General features: G+C 38.3%; 1 protein-coding gene across 2 annotated transcripts in view; it reads left to right on the top strand.

Annotated features, from left to right (window-relative positions):
- Positions 1-230: 230 nt before the first annotated feature.
- LOC145987706 (beta1,4-N-acetylgalactosaminyltransferase A-like) overlaps positions 231-20,855 on the top strand; it is a 164,773-nt gene continuing 144,148 nt past the window's right edge. The window contains exon 1 of one of the 2 annotated variants that reach the window (XM_083122275.1): positions 231-257. The gene's annotated coding sequence lies outside the window, so the exon portion shown is untranslated. Of the gene's footprint in view, positions 258-2,154; positions 2,176-20,855 lie in introns of those variants that run through there. The other variant, XM_083122276.1, reaches the window with a different exon arrangement.

Genomic DNA, 20,855 nt, shown 5'->3' with positions numbered 1-20,855 from the left:
CAATCAGCCCAGCCAGGAAATATTAATGGAATGCTTATGTCAGTTATTGCCGAGTTGGATTTACTGACGAGGAGAAGCAGGAAATGGGCAAGTAGGAAGGATGACACCTGAATAACTGGGGATTGTTATGTGGAAAGAGGGGAGAATAAATAGGTGGGGGAAAAGAGTGAAGGGAGTCAATCGAGAGTCGTTTGTGAAGCAGGAATGGGTGAATATTTCCGCAGTTCCGAGGAGATTCAGGTCTATCACTGAGACGAGTAAGAATCCTTACTTTCATATCCAATATGTGCCGGGTCCAACCATGACGATGTAAAACGCATTTGAGTGTGCGAGTTCTTTAAAAGTTAATTTAAAGTTGTGTTTTCACCTATCACAGCTGAGGCTATGGAGGCTTACCATTATCTATTATTAGTGTGTAAATAGGATCGAGCTTAAGCACCTCAGGAAATCGATCCTCGTACCAAGAGTATGTCACCCAAGGAGGTGAGCCAATCTCTGCAGTTTCCAGGTAACTGAAAGTACGATACGCATGGGCGTCCGGAAGGGGGGCAAGGGTGGCCGTGGCCCCCCCTGGAAAATGAAAGTCAACAAAAAATTATGTATTTCACACATATAATTTCATTTTAGCCACAATAATATGTGTTAATTATTGCATGAACACCATAAATTCAAATTTAAGCAATGTTTTTTTTAGGGAACAACACTATTTTTGGGAAAAATGTGCCTTGTTTGCCCCCCCTGGAAAAAAATACCTTCCTTGCCCCTCCCTGGAGAAAATCCTGCGGACGTCCATGACGATACGCTATTATGCACATGCCATTAGTTTAATAAATGTAGGACCAGTTCTGATTAGTCGGCATGGACGTCCGGAAGGGGAAAAGGGGCTGTCCCCCCTGGAAAATGAATGTCAACCAAAATTTATATATTACACGCATATAATTTCATTTCAGTCACAGTAATTTATGGTAATTATTATAAGAACGTTCCAGTAACTTCAGACTGAAGGAGTGCTTTTTGCCTCTCCTCTATCTTCCTTGCCCCTACCTGAGGACGTCCATGGTTTTCCAATAAAAGGCACAATTTATTGTAGTTTCAGCCCTGAATTTATTCGCACACTTTTACTATTATGAAACCCCAGATGAAAAAAATCTGAACACAACTTTTAAGCCCCTCCCTCTCTATCCTTTCGTTTGACGAAGGAAGTCTATTTGCGGAAACTGAATGTGTCACATGACTTCAATGAACCCCCAGGAAAATAATGCACGAGCCACGCCTGGCAGGGCCTTAATTTTAATCTGAATGGGAGATGTTGGTATCCAAGTTCCTATTTATTTTTTTACTCGCTCCAATTCCACTTCGGCTCCTTTTCTCGAGTCGACCGCCTGGATACGACGAGGTCAGGCTGGCAAAACACCGAGCGAATTATTAGTGGCAGCTTTCATTCATTCGTTGTGGCACGCCTGTTTGGAGCGACATCACGCGGAATAAAAACAGAGCAGGATACATGCAGCTGGTTTCACTTATCGCACAAGCCTCTAGCACCTTTCCTTCTGACATCATCGAGGAATGTTTTCATTGTTAAGCTAAATGCCTTCGTTGTTAGGTTTAATTCTCTTAGCATAAATAATACAGTTTCACTTTCAGTGTATTTATGCTAAGAGAACTAAACCTACCTTGACAACGAAGGCGCTGCACGTTGGCGTCAGAACACGAAGGTTTCTAGAGGCTTGTGCGATAAGTGAGATCCACCACATAGGGGTTTGAAAACCTGATCTCAATATAAGCAAATATGCTGGACTTTCGTTCTCATTTCAAGCGTGTGCTTTATCTCAGTTTGTTATAAAGGTTGTAATTAAATTTAAACACTAGATAATTGCATTTACCTAGGTATATGCAAGTACCAAGATTTTGATTTCTGTAGATCTTTTGATTGGATTTTCCCTCATGTGCTAAATTAGCAAGCCTCAATTTTGTTTCTCACTGGAAGCAACAGCTGCGATAAGATGCGGGTATTAACTGTTCAGTGTTACATAACCAAGGACAATGCATTGCCTTACATAAATACTAACCGCGCGGCATCTGTCTTTGTGATGGTTAATGTGTTCTGTGTGTGTTACTGGTGCGGCGAAAGCCACTTACGTGCAACATAAGTTTTACATGCGACTAAAACAGAAGGTTAGTGACAATCAGGTATGTTGGATAATTTTGTGGAAATGAAATACCGAAGTTCTACAAAGACAAGATCAAGAGGTCGCGGTTCCCAACGCCCACTGAGACGCGGAGAAACGTAGCAACAAAACTTCTGTTGTCCGCTTCTATTGAAAGCAAATGGTGTAACGACGACTACAGTGAAACGCGCGGAATCGAAGCGGGAATTTCCGTGCCAGAAGTCTGCAGGTTATCTTAAAAATTATCGCCCACTGAGACGCCGGAAGCGGGTCTGTTGCGTTATGTTGCTGCGTCTCAGTGGGGGTCAAGCTTAAACCCGATCTGAGCATCAAAGTTGACTTCAGCAAACTTTGACATTTTTTTTAAAGACAAGATTTGGTCTTGTCTCGTTATTGTCTCGAATTTCGATACGAGACCCATTCCGGGTCCACCGTTCAGAAATCGAGACGAGAACTAAACCAGGCGTCCGGACTAAATCAGGATTGTCCTTTATTTTCAATCCCTTCTCCCCTCGTAACTTCAAAGGGTTCTGCTTAAGAACCTATTGAAGCATGTTATCTCAATTTTTCTTCGTCATAAACAGAGCCCGGATTTATAAACACCAAAAACTAATCAAATATGGCATTAAGAACTTTCAAACGGCTTTCACTTTCAATATTGTGAATAATGAAAAGTCAGAAATTCAAATTCTTTCATCATAAATTTAATACTTCCACTACAATAACGACCGTAGTTTCATAAAGCATGAAGAGAATTGCATAATTTTTATTTAACGCAAACAGTATTATGTATTCATTCATTTTCAAAACAAAAAAACTTTAAAAATGATCTGGCACAGTCTCAAATAATAGAAAAGTTTTATAGTGTATGTCAACAATTATGATGACAGGGCATTTACAAAGAAACTAGTCGGGATTTGAACCTGAAATATTCGTTATCGAGATTGTGGGTCACCTGTTCAACGTTGACCGATGGGCTTCCTCTGCAGGCTCAGGGAGGATGAATTAAAGCCCCTATCACACGGAACTGGATTTCTAGTTGGAATGCCGTAGTTGGCGCTGAACTAACTTTCTAGGTAGCAATCATGGCCGCCTGGCTGACTGCTTGACTGGTTTGGAGGAATAGGACATGTTCTAATTGCTACTTGCTTTCCTCGACTGGATTCTGTGGAACAGCCAATCAGAGCAAAGTTTCGCCATGTGAAGATAATATGTAAGTGTGCAAAGGAGCGTTTTTGTCTGTGGTTTCCGAGTGTTACTCCAGCAATGTTTAACGTATACAGCATGAAAGGCGCGTTGAGTTACACCATCTATGCCGAGTGCACGGTGTTTACATTTGAAACAACTAAAATATTCTTCCATACGTGTACAGTAAACGTTGTAAAGTATGTATTTAAGCAGCGCCATTGTTTTGTACCTAATAACGTTTTATACGAAACGTTATTCCTCTCGGTTGAATAGTTATACGGCTTTTAAAAATGTGAAGTGATACATTGTTTATTTATCACGCAGCCGCCATTACAACTTACCTCGTATGGGAACAAAAGTCTATCGACAAGTACGCTGATAAGTATCGTGTGAGGCGAAAACTAGCAAATTGATAGCAAGTCCAGTGCCAACTAGGGCATACCAACTGGAAATCCAGTTCCGTGTGATGCGGGCTTAACTTTTTCCTTGCTAGCTACTAAGTACGTACATGAAGATGACGTCAAGGAGTCGATCACTATTTATTCTCATGTTTATTGAATATTTATTTTAAGGTTCGACTGGACTTTTGGCCAACGTCAGCAGAGCCGTTTTCGAAATTTCATGTCCTCTCCTTTCACGAAACCCCCTGCTTGCTTATAAATTCATTCTATTAGAGCATTCACTTGAATCTTCGCGTGATTCACTTTCCCCATTGTCTAGATATTCGCAATAATTTAATAGGCTTAGGCTACGTTTACAAATTTGAGATTTCAAGGCTATGATCATTTCGCAACGCTCTTTTGTGGAGACAAGCAAGTGTGTGGTAAGTGGACATTTTGACTCGTGCCACCTCCGTCCTTAATCGTCTCGAATTCAGTAGCGGTTGATGCCTATTCGCACACTCGCACGTACACGCCCAAATAAATATGCAATGTAATTGATTTTTTATTATATTTATTCATTGAAAGCCATTTCTTCAAAACAGCAAATGTTTCCGAGCCACCTTCCATTTACTTCCTTACGACAGCTTTTCTGCCTGAGTAACTCGCGACGAATGGCATGAACGCAATTGGGAAGTGCACACAGCTTCACATTGAAATGGCGCTGTGTTCGACGGTGGGTAGAGGAAGCATAAATGCTCTTATGGCTTGGGATCAAGGGCTTTCGGACTCGTTTTGCACAAATAATTGTGACATAGTAGCTACGGACATGCGCTGTTCCCTCTTCGTCATGTAGTGTTGCAATCTTTCTACTCCTTGCCCTGTGACGTAGTCGAGAACAACCCATGCATCGTTGCAAATTGGGGGATTTTTTTCTCATCAAGGAAAATTTTGATCTCTCTCACCTCACGAGGTTCTGAGCAAAGCATTCAAATCCCAATCAGGGGAGGGCGGAAAAGGAAGGGGAGAGGGTGTGGCATGTTGTGACGAACGTATTCAACCATGAAAGGGCAGATGCGATGAGTGGAATACTTTGATACAGGTGCTAGAAAAATAGTTTTATGAAATGTCGTCTATTGAATTAAAAACATTCACAATGTCGTAGAAATTGCTGCATTTAGACACTCTGACTTGTATTGGAAGTTCAACGAAAATTTCAAATAATCAGAGTCTAAACTTGACAGAACAGTCAATCCAATTCTTTATTCAGTGCATACGAGAATCTGTAACTTGTACTATTATGTCACTGATTTGAGATAATTTTTGCAAAGGTGCTGGCAAGAACTAGTTGCATTTGATTAGGGTTTTGAGGATCCTCATTACAATGACTAAAGTGAATAAGTACATTAAAAATAGTAATTAACTTAAGTGTACGATGAAATGTTTATGTGGCATTAAACTTGGGTTTCTGATGGAACATATTTACATTGAAGAAAGATAATACACATTATAAAAACACGGAAATTACACAAAATTCCGGCAATATTATTATCCTTTACAAATCATAGCAGTTTATCGTTATAGCGTTGCGAGTGATTCTGTCAGGTCGTCGAATGCTGAATTTTCTACAGGTCACGAAAGAGACCAAAAAACACATCTTCTCTCGTGATCGATTAAAAAAATCACTAGGGTATTTCGATTTTGTAATAAACCTTATTTTTAAAAATTTTCATGAAATATAACTGCTATCGTCTCATTATCAGGGAAAGTTGCGTCATAACTTGGATTGCAAATGCGATTAGCAGAAACGGGCAGGAATAATTGAGTATGAATAACAACACTTCTTCTGGACGCGAGGCCAAGGTGCACACCAATAGACCCAGACCACGAGCCGCCACTGCTCGAATTTACTATCTCCACACTTCTTACTAGACCTTTACTATTTCATGGTGATGAAAAACTTTTAACAGATAAAAATTAACAACAAATAGAGGCTTTTAAACTTCCTGCCGCCCCCAATTAGTAATTGTGTCAACTTTAAATCCCTAACCTTTTTTTCCCCCTTTTCTTTCTTTTTATTATTCCATACTCTATACACTAATATTAACCTTCCGATTACTAACCTTTCTCTCTAAATTTAAGATCAAAAAAATTAAAAAATGTACATATAACTCAATAGCATTTTAATCATACTTACACTATTATACCCGTTATGTAAACCAATGATTATTCTTGTCTCCGAATAATCATTGGTCCATTCTCTGGTATGATATTAAATCATACCTATATGTAAAAAAAAATAAAGAGCAAAGATAAACGGGGAATCCGGTAAATTTTTCGCGCATACCTCCGAATGTATGCGGGTGAAGGAGAGCATTATTCGGGGGTTCCCCCCTTTAATTTACAATTTTTTTTGCCTAGATCAAAATTGTGAAAAGTACCACTTTTAAACATAAAGATATCCATAAATATACCTGGTCTTCTCCAGATGGTAAAACTCATAATCAGATAGATTATATTCTCATTGATAAGAGAAGGCATACTAGTATAATTGACATTCGTACACATAGAGGTGCTGACTGTGCCAGTGACCATTATTTAGTAATTGCTAAATTAAGAGAAAGACTCTCAGTGATAAATCATACGCAACAAAATCTAAAAGTTATAAAATTTGATACAGGAAAGTTTACTGATGAAAGAATTAAGAAAGATTACCAAATTAAACTGTCAAATAGATTTGATATTTTGCAGGATTTAAATGATGATGAAAATATAAATGAAACAGACGTAAATAAGAATTGGGAGCACATACGTAATGCAATAGAATCAGCAGCTAAAGAAAGTATAGGATATCATAAACCGAGAAAAAGTAAGCCATGGTTTGATAATGAATGTCATAATCTAATAGAAATAAGAAATCAGGCTAGACTTAGGTGGTTAAATAACTCTGATGATACAAATCTAAACAATTATAATAGAATAAAGCGAGAAGTTAACCGCACGTTTAGAAGTAAAAAAAGAGATTACTTGAAAAGCAAAATTAACGAAATTGAAACAAACAGCAAAAATAAAAATATCAGAGATTTATATAAAGGTGTATATGAGTTTAGAAAGGGGTGGCAACCTAAAGTAAACTTGATAAAAGATAAAGATGGTGATTTTCTTGCTGAGCCAAGCGATATTCTAAATAGATGGAAGAACTACTTTAATGACCTTTTAAATGTCCATGTAGGAGATAAATCAGAATGAATGAAGTACACACAGCAGAACCTTTAGTTCCAGAACCTAACCTGACTGAAGTTAAAGATGCTATTAAAAGGCTAAAGAATAACAAAGCACCTGGCATTGATTTAATACCAGCTGAGTTAATTAAATATGGTGGAAATTCATTAATATGTCGAATTCATAAATTAATTTGTTTAATATGGAATAAAGAAGAAATCCGTCAACAGTGGAAAGAATCCATAATTGTTCCTGTGTTTAAAAAAGGTGATAAAATGAACTGCAATAATTACCGTGGAATTTCTCTACTCTCAACAACATATAAAATATTATCTAACGTTCTTTTAACAAGACTAACCCCATATGCTAATGAAATTATAGGTGATTATCAATGTGGATTTAAACGTAACAGATCAACTACAGATCAAATTTTTCACATCAGACAGACACTTGAAAAAAAGTCGGAATATAATCAAAATGTCCATCAGCTATTCATTGATTTCAAAAAAGCATATGATTCGGTCAAAAGAGATAAATTATATAATATATTAGTAGAGTTTGGAATACCTAAGAAGCTTGTTAGTATGATAAAAATATGCACCAGTGAAACAGAAAGTAAAATTCGTGTGGGTATTAATATGTCTGACAAATTTACAATTCATGATGGGTTAAAACAAGGAGATGCATTATCTCCATTGCTCTTTAATTTTGCCTTAGAATATGCTGTTAGGAAGGTAAAAGAAACTAAAGAAGGACTAAAATTAAATGGTGTGACTCAGTTGTTAGCATATGCAGATGATGTAGACTTACTGGGGGATGATGTGAATCAGTGGCGTCTCCTGACCCTGAACTTAAGGCGTTGTCAAAGAAGGTATGTTAACCCCTCCCCCTCTCATTTCTGTGACCCAATATTACTCATTTTCTCCGAACATTTTTGGTGTAAATTTAGAAATATTTAGAAAAACATTAAATTACAAATTATATTAAATGAAGTAAATACTTCATTTAAAATATTAATATTTTTGAAGGGTAAGGACAAGCAAGGACTGTTTAAAGGAGAAAATTAATGTTCAATACTTCGCCATACAATTAATTTTTAAAGCAGCAGTTTGCAACCAGAGGGGTTGGTGGAACTCCCATCACCCCTACAAAATCACCGTGGACATAAGAATGACCCGTTCATTGAAAAATCGCTAAAATGCAGAATCCCGGTTTTTCCCCTTACCCTTCATTTATCCTTCCGAAAAGTAAATTTTGAAAAATCAACTGCTCATTACTTACAGTTACTTGAATTCCAGCTCTATTCTTCTTTCTTTGAAGAGAAATGCGCTGATCACCTCCTCATGAAATTTGGATTAATCCCCTTCTCTCAGCTTATAAAGTAATTCTTTCTCGGTGGAGATAATTCAACTGACCACTCATTACAGAAGATCCATTGTATGTCTGGGCAATTAATTTATCCCCACAGTTATATTTATCCATTATTTCAGTGACGTGACTAAAAAGAGCTCCTGCAGTTTTATCGGCGCTCATGTCATGAAACCCAAGAAATCTTTCAATGACTTTTTTCTGTGAGTCCGAAAAAAAACGTAACATCGTTGACACCGGAGATTTATTGCTAATGTCTGATGTTTCATCGATCATGATAGCCACAAAGTCTGTGTTTTGAATTTCATTGTAGATTTCATCTCTCAGAACATCGAAACTGAATTTATTAAATAATTTTGAATGCCTGCCGAAGTACCGCGAAAAACTGTAGAATTTAATAAATGTTCTTTTAATGAGGGATCAAACTCGGCACTGGCAATAAGGAATTCCATGTAATTGCCATTATTTAGAGATGCTGCATTTTCCTCATGGCCTCGGCAGTTCTTGCTTTGTTAAATAGTAGACGGCGTTAATCAACCTCTTTAATATTTTCCTTTTCTTTTTTACTTTTTCATTGTGTATCTAAAAGACCGTCAATCCTAGTAGGGGTGGCAACAAAACTACTAAATTTAAAGGAACTAGAAAGATGCAATTCAGACTCACTGTGTTTTTTCACTGCAGTATTAAGATGATTCAAATCCGCATACCCTTGATAATTCCAAACACCTTTTTTAGTCGAAAGTCGGGACGGGATATTTTTTAAATCCCGACATTCGGGACGGGAAATGTTCGAAATTTTCTGAAGCTCTTGAAAAATTTAATTCTACACGTCATTTTTCTCCTTTAGTGATTGTTTCTCCATTTCTGATACAAAAACTAAGAATTTCCGATAAGTTCCAGACATTTGCAATGCCGAAAACATCGAGAATTAACAACTTTTTACAATGACCATTCGGTATTTCCCAACTGCTCGGGATCCCGAAAAAGTCGGGAAGTCATTTCCCGAAGTCGGGATCGGGACAGGAATTTTTTTCCCCGATCCCGGTGCCGACTTTTCGGGATCCCGCACTCCCGTAAGAATAATAAACATGTTCAACAGTAAAATTTATTCACCACATCACACCCGCAAAGCCAGTCTGAGATTTCATAGAGTTCTTTTCGAAAATGTCTCTCAAAACCTTCTGCAGCACCACTTTTTCCTTTAAGATATGTCGACATCGTGAGATTCGGACATGGTCGACCATTGTCAATCACTTGTTTCTTCTCTGAATACGAAAGCGAAGAAAGGGAATCATTTAAATAGTTTTGCACAACACTTTCACTATTCTCCATCTTAAAATAATCACATCACTTCACACCACACGTTTAAAAAATAATGCACAACAATCACGAGCAAAACAACGCGGAACGCGGGGTGAATGAAAGCCAAACCCAGGGGGGTGCTCGTTCGGCGGCGCAGATCGTATGCGCAGTTGTCCGTGGATGCATGACGTCACCATCGAAACACTCGGCACGGAAAAGGCTGGTTCCTTATGCAAATATTGAGAAATTTGACAACGAATATCTTCTAAAATATAGTAGCAAGGGAAAAGTTACAACTTTTACTGTTAAGATTCATCCTTTCTAATCAATTTATCACAAAGTTGATTCAAATGTGTAAAATGGTTTTCAAGAAATCGTGTTACGAAGGAACCCCTGTTTTGTTCTCTCCAGGCTTCCAATGTAAGGGATTTTTATCTTAAGCCCGTTGGATTTCTTTTTGCTCTATGTTTTGAAATAAGATTATTTTGTTCTTGTCAACTGAAATCATGCCTAAATGCTATGGAAAGCTGTGAAAACTATTATCAGAAAACTAACGGAAGAAATCTAAAATATCACAGCTTGATTGATATAAAAAATGCGAGATTGCCCATTTTTGTGAAAAAGGCATTGTGCGAGATCTAAAAGCAGAACTTTATAATATTGTATGTAAATGTAAGGGTGTAATAAACGTGACTGCTTCCCAGGCACGTATCCAAGGGGGGGCTTAGGGGGCTCAAGCCCCCCCGAAAGTTTTCGGTTTACACTAGATGAAATGAGATTTTTGTTTCTTGTGGTGTCAAATAAAATAATGTGACGTTAATTTAAGGAGATAAATAATTATCGAGGCAAGACAGAGAATATTCTATAACCCTGTTATTGGTAACAGCTCGTATCCAAGGTGGGAATCAGGGGGCTCAAGCCCCCCTTCAGAAAATTTTCAGTTTACGCTAGATAAAATTAGGTTTTTGGCTTCTTGAATAATATGGTGATAATTTGAGAGAGATAATTATCTAGGCAAGACGGAGAATGTTCTATAAGCCTGTTATTGTTAATAGCGCGTATCCAAGGTAGGGATCAGGTGGTTCGAGGCCCCCCCCCCGCTCCCCAAGGAAATTTTTCAGTTTACACTGATAAAATTAGGTTTTTGACTTCTTGAATAATGTGACGATAATTTAAGGAGAAGAATAATTATCGAGACAAGACGGAGAATGTTCTATAACCCTGTTATTGTTAATAGTGCGTATCCAAGGTGGGCAGCAGGTGTCTCGAGCCCCCTCCCCCAGGAAATTTTTCAGTTTACACGAGATAAAATTAGGTTTGTCTTCTTCAATAATGTGACGATAATTTAAGGAGATAAATAAATATCGAGGCAAGACGGAGAATGTTCTACGGACCCTGTTATTGTTTATAGCGCGTATCCAAGGTGGGGATCGTAACTCGTGGACTCGGACTCCCCCCACCAGGAAAGTTTTTATTTTACACTAGATAAAATTAGGTTTTTGTCTTCTTGAATAATGTGACGATAATTTTAGGAGAGAAATACTTATCGAGACAAGACGGAGAATGTTCTATAACCCTGTTGTTGATAATATTGCACGTAAACTTTTCTTACGCTTTCGGTGTTGTCGTAGCGAACTTGAACACTATGTAGAAGAGACTTGTCAGCATTTGGAAGGTGCACAACAAAGGTAGCTCCGCAGGTAGGGCGATTCGGATTCATTGTAATTTTTTAATCTCTGGAAAGCGCGGGAGGGAACGTTATTTAAAAAGAGAAGGAGTCGAACTACTGGCAATATTTACGAATCGTTTTATCTGCGAAATGTTCTAGAATATAATGAGGATATTAATACGTGGCTTCAATTTCACGGTTGATCTGTACAACAGAATAGGTGGAGACTTCAGAGGGGTAAGTGTGACAATTCATTCAGTCGATTAGTGAACAGTCAGTGTCCATTGGTTGCTTTTATAAGTTCTAGTGATTCGAAAATGAAATGGACTAAATACCGTAAAGTAACGAAGTCTACCACTAGTTCCACTTCGGTCCCAAAGCTAAAGACATTGACGACAGCGGAACTTCGAGTAGTGCTACGAGTAGTTCGGGTCGAAAGACGAAGAGATCGAAGGTCTCTCTCTCTAAAGTGAATATTTCGGCAGTATCGGGCTGGGCATTGGAGCGATTTATTAAAAAAGAAATAAGCTGCACAGATCAACTGAAAATCAAAGTTTTGAGTGATGATTTGGTTGTGCCAGGACCAAATTTTGTGTATGTAGCCCGAGAATTTCATGGCATAAAAAAATACTTTTGTTTAAGGCTACTGGGTTCGACACACACTCAACAGATAATTTTGGACACTTGCGAGTGCTTAGGCATGAATATGAACAATTTGGTGGGTTTCGGCTTTTATAAGAGCTGCAAACATGGGAGGACAAGACACATTAGTGGTGTTGAGGCTCGAATGAGAGAGAAATATTCGTGAACTGTCTGATTCCAGTTCCCAGCACACAGTTTGAATCTTGTGTTGTCGAGTGGATTGTGCATTCCGTGCATGTGTAACACCTTCGTAAAAATACTTCTGTTTTGATGCCTGATGAGCAGAAATGGACAAACACACATACTGAGATGGTTCCGGCACACAATGTTAATGCATGGAAACAGAGGAGTTGAGTGATAGAAAATGTCCCGATTTCACGTTCTGATTAAAATGACAGCCTTAAACAGTGGCGACGATTTAGGAGATAATTGCTTCCCATTCTTTTGCCTCCACACCATCACACTATGGCCTCTTAATGCTTGTCTCTTTGTCCACCCCCCCCCCCCCCACATTTTGGAACCCAGTTGCCACCACTGGCCTTAAACATACAATTGTGATACCCCTTTAAAAAATGGTGTTCAACCCCCCCCCCCCCCCGCAAGGAATTCCTGGATACGTGCCTGCTGCTTCCCGTAAAATATCACTGCACTCTCCACGTTCTTCTTCTTCTGTCTTTTCTTTGACGCCGTCAATAGCTTCAACACGTTGGTTTTTTATATATATTTGTCACATATTTGTTTTAATTAGTGTAGTTACACCGGAAGAAGGCTCGGAAATGCAGGCTTCAGAAGTTAACTCATCCAAATTAAATTAAACAGGTATGTGCTCTGTCTAAATTTAAATCATAGTTCACAAATAATTTGATTAAAAGTTTTAAAAGTATCTGTTTTATTTAATAGAGTATTAATTGGTGCTTCTTCTCCGGCATAGCCATAGGCAGTGACCACACTGCGGGGGGGGGGGGGGAAGAAAGGCCCACAATTCTCGTTCGACAATTTCTCTCTCTCTTATCTGCCCCCAGTAAAACGACAAAATAAATAAATGAATGAATGCTCTTTTAGCCAAAATATGCATTTTTGTGTCGTATGTAACGGAATAATAAAAATGATTGCCCCGGGAAAATATGATTTACCCCTTCATCTTTACTATTGCGCTGTCACTAGCTACAACATATTTTGATTTCTATTGTTCCCACATATTTATTTTAATTTTAGTATTGTGAATCATATTCCACTGTGTTACCTCACGTAGCCACCCCCCCCCCCCACACACACACACACGTACGACTTCAGTTGTAAGTTTTAGACTAAGCTTGTCAAATATCCACTTATATCTTTGTATTCTTGAGCCATTTAAAAAAAATCATTTCGCCCCTTCTTCTGGACTATTTCATAGGAAAGTTTTCCCACTGGAAGCCCCTTTGCAGATCGAGATACGAGGCTATAGCCTTCCCAAGCCAGCGCCCCCTCCAAATACTCTCTTGTCCTCATGAAAAAAGAAAAATATATGTATTTCTACGAAATATTAATTTGACTTGGCAGTTTCTCTTTTCGAACAGGAATAAGTTTTAAATTTTAATATCTTATAAATTTACACTAGCAATTTTGAGTAAAGGTTTTGCGTAACCCTAAAAGTACATTTAGAGACTGCAAGGTCAACTCCCGATATTTCAGATATATTAATAATTTTCATCACAACGTCTCGCATATTAAAACATATCTGTTTATTTCCTTGTAGTGCTGACCTCCGTGGCGAAGTGGTTAACCTTACGATGCCAAGTGCCCCCAGGTTCGAATCCCCGCCCGGGCATGGGTCTACTTTCCTTTCTTCAATTTCATCATATCATCACGCATCCTCATCTTTGCGATTAGCCATATGTGACAGATAAGCGAAGTAAAATAAACTAAGTCTATCAATCAATTATTTTTTTAAACTCTTTAATTCTTCTTTAGCATGCCACGTTTTTGTTAAAATTATATTACGACTTGTAAAATGACGAAATTCTAAAGGAGAACACGCAACTTTCTTTGTAGCGCATCGGTCAGAAAGTTTCAGGAATATGGATTTTCAAAATACATTTTTTCACATGTACTTTGCCCCCTTTTAAAAGTAGCGCGTTTTCAATTATGTTACTAATCATTAAAAGGATGCCTCAATACCATCTTGGAGGATGACAATTATTATTTTCCCCTCCTAAAAGTAATAATATACTTTCGCTCTCTGAATCTCCCATATAAATGCTTAAGCCGAGCTCACTGCTTCTCCGGTGACGTCACGCGTTCGTGCAAGATCGGCAATCTTCGGATGGCTTTACCTAATCTCTATATTCCTTGAGCCAAACCGTTGGGAAGAAATACAACGCCTTGAGAAGCTAACCATGGTGGTGGGTGGCAGGGTGCGCATGCGCGGTCATCCTATGTTTTGGCAGTGGTCTTCTGCTAGAGTGACGTCAAAAAGGGAACCCTTCAGCTGCGGGCCGCTTAATAACATGTAAAATCATACAAGTTTATCGCCTCATAGAGGCGATTATAACTCTTGGGAAGCAATGTTTATAACATGTAGTTCTTCTTCACTGCTTTCCCGTACCTTTTCAAGTTAACTGAGGATGGCAAACGAACAAATTCATGCTGAATTTAGCAAAAAGGTAATCAATGTCTTTGGTTCTTTAACACTATTTGTCTACACTTCTACACGGAGCAATAAAGTTGGTTGGTTGGTTGATTGGTTGATTTGGTGTTTTAAGTCCACTTTATGCACAGTAAGGCTAATCGGGATTGGACCTACAGGTTAAAGTGGAATCCGAACCACCATGTGCCTTCACCGGGTATCGACCCCGGGACCCCTTGATTACGAGACACAGCAATGAAGTTAAATGATTATTAGATGAGAGTCTCATCTTGGGACGAGCACAATAGATAGAACACCCGAAAAATCGTAAAGTGAAACAATTTGAAATGCCTGTGTATGCTGGAGGGGGGTGGGAGTAGAGTCTCGTGCGCATATTTTCATGCAAATAGTTTACTAACTTAATTAATTATAGCGTGGACATAACTGCAACAGGATCGAGAGAGTAAGATTGAACGGAAAGGATTAAGTAAGTCACTCTACATGTATATAACGGGTCTCCATGACAGCATAACACTTTAGGAAGCCATAGGCTCCAGTTTGAACCATATTAAGGCATATAGCAGTGCTTGTCTCATTCTCCACTCATTAGTTCATCCTTCATCCTCATAGTAGCGATCAACCCAGTAGAAATTCGTATTTAAATGAACGACACATACATACATATTGATTTATTATTATTTCGTTTTTCTGCTACTTCTGGCTAATCGCGAAGATGAGGATGAATCGTGATAAGATGATGCGGATGAAGGGACAATCATAAACATGTAAGGACGAGCCCCACCAAGGATTATAATGGCCACGAGTCCAGACGCCAGAGCCTCGCTAGTCACTTGTATGCAAAATGCAGTCCAGGGTGTACTACGTGGAAATTAATACAATTGGGCACTCAGGATATATATATATATATATATATATATATATATATATATATATATATATTGTGTGTGTGTGTAACGACCCTATATTTAGGCTTTTTTGTAGTCTTTGGGTCCTGTCGAGTTGCATCCACGGGAAGCTCCAAAATTTCGGTGTTGTGTGCGTGTGAGTAAAACTATTATTATTATGAAGTTACAGTTACGCAATAATATGCGTCTAAGCCGTATGAATGCAAATATTGCCATCAGTTTCAATAATACGAATGTCTATAACAGTATCCTTATTTAATTTTTATTTAACACGTAGTGTTTTTTTTTTTTTTTGATACGGAAGAAACATGCATCAAATTATGTCAATATATTGTACATATATTCAGGTAGTGTTGTATTTTAAAATTTTCCAGCAGTATAATTTCAGCAACTTCTTTGCAGGGGCGACTTATTGTTCAGAAGAATTAATTGAATTTACTGCTGCATAACATAATAAGTACGAGTATATTGCAAAATCATAGAGAAAATGCAGTGGGTGGAGGATGTCTATGCAATTTATCCTAGTGGGGGAATTTTCTTTAAGAGGATTTTCTTAACTAGAGAGATAACATTCCAAAACCTTTCCCTCTTTGAGCACTGCTGCCTCTCCTGTGAAAAAAATCTTGCGGGCGTCCTTGTCAAATTGCGTCATTACGAGGCAAATATTTTTTTCTTATTTTTGGGTTGCTTTCCTGTAACTTTTACCTAATTGGAAGGCGAGGGTGAGTAATGAATACATGAAATAGATGGACACAGGGACGGCGACAGGGGTGGGCACGGGTGGGCAAGCGCCCACCCAAAAATTCCTGTGCCCACCCGATTGCCCACCCAATCAAATTCGATAAGTACATATACTCGGGGATATATGAATGATTAAATATTTAAATGTAACCTGGTGTTCATAACCTGTATATTTTACTTGTGAATATTATCTATGCTGGAAATGTTCACATATTATCAATCCATAAAAAGCCACTTTTGTCATTGTTGAAACAAAAACTGTGATCAAATGAATACTTCCATATTTAAAAGCAGCTAGTAGGCTTAGGAGGCTCAAAATTATGCAGGGTATGATCAAGATTAAATCAGAATTGAGGGTGAACTTGAGGACTGCAGCTCCGGGCCTCCACTACGTATATATATTCCGGCCTGGCTATGGTTAAAATAATCTCAAAATAAACAAATCTAAACATCATCTTAGCGTTACTTTCTTCAGCAACACAATAAATTATTTCGACTCTTTAATTAATATTAGAATAATTTAATCAAGAAGACTTAGTTAGATGGGCAGGCCATGTGACACGAATGGCAGAGGAAAGAATAGTTTTCAGGATTCTTGTTGGGAAACCTGATGGTAAGGGACCAGTAGGAAGGCTAAGACGAGGATGGTGGGATAACGTTGAGATGGACCTAAAATAAATCGGTAAGGATGGGAAAGATTGGATTGATTTTGCCCAGGATAGGGACAGATGGAAGGCTTGTGTTGCTGCAGCAATAAACCTTCGGGTTTAAGTATGCTATAGAGCAGGCATGTCCAACGCGTCGATCGCGATTGACCGGTCGATCGCTGGGCGTTTGTTGGTCGATCGCAGTTATCTTTGTAATTATACGAATATATGTTATTTGAATTCAACTTCTATAATGTATAATGGCTGAGTAGGTACAATTTTTTGCAAAGATTAATGATTAATAGTAGCTCACTGCCTGTTGTGACAATAAAAAAGTAGATCACTGCTTGATTGAAGTTGGACATGCCTGCTATAGAGTATAATATAATTTTAATTAGCTCTGCATTGAAATTCCAGAAGTGCCTTTTTTTCATTACAATTTTTATATAGATTACCTGTCATCTTCAAATATCAATATGGTATACGAAATATCAACTTTATATTCGTTCTACTAATAAGAAGGAATCACAACAATCACTACAATACCGAAGTGAATAAATTTTAATAAATCAGTTATATATGGAAAAAGCTACAGAATTAGTCAATTGCTAATGAGTGGCTTATCCTATTTAGAAATCCTCGTTCCACACATACATTTTGTCACATGAATCAGCCGAAAATGTCAACAGAATCTGTAGATGCAGCTGAAGTAAAGAAAAAAAGTTATGTCACGAAGTATATAGAAGACGATTTTGTTAGTTTGTTTCTAAGCCCACTTTTATGCTCAGATATGCTAATCGGGACTAAACATACAGTTTAACGTGTAGTCCGAACCCGTGTGCATTGTGCTTCCACCAGAGGAGGGGGAGTCGAACACAGGACCTCTTCATTATAATGCGACAGCGTTATGCCTTTTGGGGGAAAATATACAGAAAGAACTCGCACCAAACGTGGCATCTTATCACCACAGAAGATGCGTCTGTTTTAAGAGGGTGATTGCCTGAGACAAATATTTGAGACTTTCGGAAAACAAGGTAATTGTTCACGTAATTAGCTGCCTTGATCCACTAATGAAAGGCTGTGCGATTGAAATAACCACCTCAACTTTCTAAGAGGTATAAACTAATGAAACTCCATTTTTGGAAGAGTAAGTTCTGGTTGATTTGTTTTATTGTAGGTCATTTTTCTGCTAATTTTAATAATGACGACGTTATAAGGTTCAATGGTGATTAGATGAACGTAACGAAGGGGCGAAAACAAACACATGTGGCCACTCAAAATACAAACCCCCATAAATTATTACTTTGACAGTGGTTCCAGGTGCCAGGGACTCGTTGCCCTGAAAGAATAAAGTTTCCAGGGTATACTGCACAGGATAGAGGATGACATTCTAGAGTGTTCGAAATGGTCACGCCATACAACCCAATGAAAAATAGATGAAGTATTACTGGTACGATGATCAAATTCGATGAATTCCTTGTGTCCTAAATCATTTTGTTACCTCAAAAAATATGTTCACGTAACCATATGTGTATTGCTTCTCCCGCATTAGTAATATGACAGTTCTTCAGAAAACGAATAGCAACTTAGCTAATAATCTCTTAAATTCTGAACAGATTTCTCAATCTTACTTGTTTATTACTTATGACGAGTGATATTTTGTCAAAATAGCCTTTGATTAGCCTAGGGATACTTAATGGGCAATGAGCAAATAATTTTTCCGTGTGTGTTTTAAATCATTCCTAATAAAACGTTAATTTTAATCCAAACATTCAGTGGCGGCGATTAGGAGGAGCGGGAAGTGGGGATGCAGTTCCCCAGCCACATTTTGCCACTTTTTGCCCCCGCACTATGGGGTGCCCACAGGGTGGATTATGGCGCAGGCTGCGCCATCAAGATTCTTTGGGGGATTTTTCCCCTTCAAATAAGGAAAAATTGAACATTTATATATTTTTCCAAAATACAGGTAAAACTTTTACACCTTAAATTCACCATATTTAATCCATTAGATGAAGGAAGGAAAACGTTTAAGGCCATTATTGAAGGTGCAAGGAGGGGGGGGGGATAAATATCCAACTCATATATTAGGCCTTAATTGACACGTGGGTTCTGGGGGGAATTCTGAATTAAACGTGGCGGGGACAGTATTCAACTAAGTCTTAGATTATGGCGGGTATTTTAGTTAGAGGGGCATTGAGCATTAAGGTATCCAATTCTTGTGTATTATTATTGTTTTAGAATGTTGCAGAAATTCTGGTGTGGAGACTGAGAATTAATTTTTTGGAGGAGGCAATGGATGATTCATGATATGTGGTTAATTGATGAAAAGGCTATAATTTTTCCAGTCTTCAATATCAACAGTAAGTCTAAAATTGGCATGGACATTTTTGTGGTAGGATTGAGTATTAAATTTAAAGGGGGAGATAGGAAGCTCTTGATAAAGTGTTAAATCTTAGATTCTCAAGGGATTTCTGTAGTGAAGAGAGAGTTTGAACATTAAATTTTGGAGACTGTATTTAGCGATATGGTATCCACACGTTTTCGACCCCGAACGTGCCAAAACAGAAGTTCGAAAATACTAAATATCCCGGGATCCTAAGAAAGTATTGACACCCCGTTTAAATTAATATTCTTGAAAGCCTGCAAAGAAATGGATGTAAAAATGTTCTTGCTTGCTTCGCTCGCAATAATGTGTTTGTTACAACAATGCGTGTTTGGCGCTTTACTGAGGTGGATGTGAATTTTTATGCTATAGCTGCATTACAAGACATGAGCGATATTCTCCATATTCATGAGTAACATCACTTCTTAAAATATAGTGCTTAGTGTTTGTATACTGCTTATTTTAAAGCAGGTGCATCAATTGTAAAAAAAAGCTAAGAAAAAAGTTACTTTGGGCGTAGGTATTACGATATAGTTTCAGGGCGAAAATGATATGATTTGGGGGGGATGGATGACATGGACATGATTTTTGTGGGGATGCGCCATTGGCCTTGGGGGGGGGATGCGCACCCCTGCGTAGATTGTCCTTGCCCCTCAAATGTTGGCACCCAATCGCTGCTACTATAAACATTCAGATAGATTTGTCAGTTGTACAAACCTTGTAAGGTAAGAAAAGTAACTCCCAAGGAGTAAGAAAACTCTTTCAGTCAAAAACTATGCTCAGGAAAATGCATTTAAATTACAAGAAACTTCACTATTGTCTACCATCGCACTTTCTATCATTGTCGCCGAATACATAAAATCAAGTATGTGCCTTGTATTTGCAACACAAGCTTAAACCTAATTCACATTTACTTCACTGTATTAACATGCATGAAAGAATGTGATTAGAATGTATGGCTGGGGTATGGCTGCCAGAGGGCTGCACAACGGCCAGAATCGCTTACTAGGCCCGCCTGGCTGGTCGGGCGGGCGAGTAAAACTATATACCTGGGTTTTGACCCGTCAAGCATCGAAAGCCCACGGGTAACTGGAAGGCCTTGCAAGACGAAGCTCGCTTATCTTCAGCATACGCTCATTCCGGTTTTGCACCGTCTCCAGATACATGAGTCACGCAGCCACCGTTGCCAACTTTTAGATTCTAAACTGTTCTAGGAGCACTTGAAATGTTCATCACTTTTATCAATTTGAAATTGCAGACATTTATTCCTTGGTAGAAGACATTTGTATCACTCACACCCAGTGGCGGCGATTGGGTTCCAAAACTAGAGGGCCAAAGTGCAAATGTGGGGGGCAAGGATAATTTAATTTCCCTTGGTACATGAGGTTAGCGTGGTGCAAAAGTAGCAAAACGTCCAGTCCCGATTAGCCTTATTGTGCATAAATTGACCAAATAAATGAATCAATCAATCAAACAGATTTTCTCTCTGGTGTAATTTTGCCAATTCAATATCCGAATTAGTTGCTCAAGATCCCCCCCCCCTGAACACTATGGCACGATGGTTCATAAAATGGAACATGAAATCAGAATTTGCATTATAAAAGGTTTTTG

The sequence above is a fragment of the Lepisma saccharinum genome, chromosome 5 (genome assembly GCF_977018435.1).
Source record: "Lepisma saccharinum chromosome 5, izLepSacc3.1, whole genome shotgun sequence".
NCBI lineage: Eukaryota > Metazoa > Arthropoda > Insecta > Zygentoma > Lepismatidae > Lepisma > Lepisma saccharinum.
This window is presented reverse-complemented; position numbering and strand designations above follow the sequence as displayed.